The 2,359-nt window shown below is 38.8% G+C and overlaps 1 protein-coding gene across 1 annotated transcript in view; it reads left to right on the top strand.

Moving 5' to 3' along the window:
- The first annotated feature begins 1,781 nt into the window (after nucleotides 1-1,781).
- LOC118420513 (zinc finger protein 239-like) overlaps nucleotides 1,782-2,359 on the top strand; it is a 27,041-nt gene continuing 26,463 nt past the window's right edge. The window contains exon 1 of the mRNA XM_035827351.1: nucleotides 1,782-1,852. The gene's annotated coding sequence lies outside the window, so the exon portion shown is untranslated. The remainder of the gene's footprint in view (nucleotides 1,853-2,359) is intronic.

Genomic DNA, 2,359 nt, shown 5'->3' with positions numbered 1-2,359 from the left:
CAGTATCGTGATAAGGTACCTAGCATGCCAGCCCAAAATCGCAAAAATAAGTATTTTGTTGCACTGTACACCAAAAGTGTTATTGAATTTATATGAAGGGATTATCAAGGCACATCTGTGTCAAATTTCAGCTCATTCGGTTGCAATACCAAGGTACAGGAGCCAAAAGTGTCCTTTTTTGGTCAAAAATTGGTAAAAAAATCGCAAAAATAAGCATTTTGTTGTACTGTACACCAAAAGTGTTATCGAATTTATATGGGGGCATTATCAAGGCACATCTCTGTCAAATTTCAGCTCATTTGGTTGTAATACCAGGGTACAGAGGCCAAAAGTGTCCTTTTATGGTCAAAAATTGGTCAAAAAATCGCAAAAATAAGCATTTTGTTGTACTGTACACCAAAAGTGTTATCGAATTTATATGGGGGCATTATCAAGGCACATCTCTGTCAAATTTCAGCTCATTTGGTTGTAATACCAGGGTACAGGGGCCAAAATATACAGTTTTGGTCTAAAATTGACCAAAAAATCTCAATAAAATCATTTTAGAGGCAGATATGTAAAAACTGAGAAAAAAGCATCAAGGTATTGGCCCATTCTACCCCTGTGCCAAATTTCAGGTCATTCGGTCCAGGAACGGCGGAGATGAATCACTTTGAAGATTTGACAGGAGAAAGAAGAAAGAAAGAAAGAAAGAAAGAAGAAACATTACGAATACAATATATTTCACCATACTATGTATGGCTGAAATATAATAATATGAGTTTTTAGACATATAGTTGGCATAAAAAGGATCGTTTTAATAACAGTCTCGTGGAGCCCGTGTAACACCATGCCCGCCTATAGTAGCGCCTCCTACATTAATGTGTACACCATATCTTGTAGGTTAAGAATACATGTAAACATCCTCCATTTTCCCATAACAAATTTTGTCTTTTATTCAAACTGTCCATCTGGTAATACGGAGTATGGGGCTGTCACAGAAGACAGACCGTCACCCGGAAAACATTAACCATCTTTCACAACATCTGCTTGGAGACGACCTTATCCGATATCCTATGACAACTTCGGATGTTTCTTGACTGTTCATCCGCTTATATGGTAAACATTTGGACATCAGACAATACAATGGTATACCAAGTATACGTACATGCGGTCAAACGTGCAACCTGCCTCCTAATGGAACAATATTATTCATCATGTGACTCACATGGTGCAAAATATCAAAATATGAAACTTTGTACAATGTAGTGTGCTTTTCAAATTCGTGTCTTTGAGTTCTTATAGTTTCACCGCCACAAAGCCATCTTTACAATAATATTTCTTTCTTTACTTTGTATAAAATAAAACTGACGACGGTTAAGACTAACGTATGTGAGGAAAATAACTCATCATCAATTTATTCGCATTCGATACATGGATCACAGGCGACCTCTATTAATCGGTTACAGTACTGCAGCATCATTCGAATTGGAGAAGTGCAGTACTGTAATTAATCAATAGAGGTCGCTTGTGGTCCATAGAAAGATTACAGTATGGCAAAATATCCCAATCTGCACTGCAAGGCCGCTGATAATTCTCCCAGATTTGGACATTTCGTGACTTGGAAAATGAGATGTGCTCTTATGGGTGTTTTACTTCATGTATTTCTTAACGTTACATGAAGAGCGCCTTCATGTGAGTCCTGATTGGTCAGAGTATTTCGGATTTGCATAACAGTCAAACGCGTCTGTCTGGAATGTCTGAAGCTTTCGGAGCAGACACGTACACACTTCTGCGCCCTAGTCCAAGTAAGAGAGTTACATCTATCTCTTTGTCTATGGGAAAGGGACTCTTTACCGCCAGTATTCACAAGGTAAGATTGTCGTCTTTGTCTTTATCCTCCAGCCTGTCGACTGCCCTTGTTTGGTGGCTGTTTTTTTTTCTGACCAAGGACAATAGTGTGACAACCCTTTTAATTTGCACGATAACGTACAAAGCAATAGCCTCTACCTGAGGCTTCACATGTCGCTGAAAAATATTAGAAGTGGGCCAAATAGACAGATAACACACATCAGGATTATATCTCTAACTGTAGGTTTTGACCGTCTGATATGTTTTCTGTTTATGTGACAAGTTTCTTGTATTTTCTATGACTTATGGCTAGAGGCTAACAAAGGGAAACGGTGTGTATTTGCCTCGACACGATGTTTATATGATATAGTGTCGACGTTTGAAAATCACTGACCGGTAGAAAGTGAGAAAACTATCTACATCCGAGCAGAACGTATCTAGCGTACCGTCAGTATCCAAAGGGCAAAAACTAGTGTCTGACTCACCCCGGGGAGATTAAACTATCCGTACATTCCATGTCACAGCAATG

This window comes from Branchiostoma floridae, chromosome 8 (assembly GCF_000003815.2).
Source record: "Branchiostoma floridae strain S238N-H82 chromosome 8, Bfl_VNyyK, whole genome shotgun sequence".
In the NCBI taxonomy this organism is placed as follows: domain Eukaryota; kingdom Metazoa; phylum Chordata; class Leptocardii; order Amphioxiformes; family Branchiostomatidae; genus Branchiostoma; species Branchiostoma floridae.
This window is presented reverse-complemented; position numbering and strand designations above follow the sequence as displayed.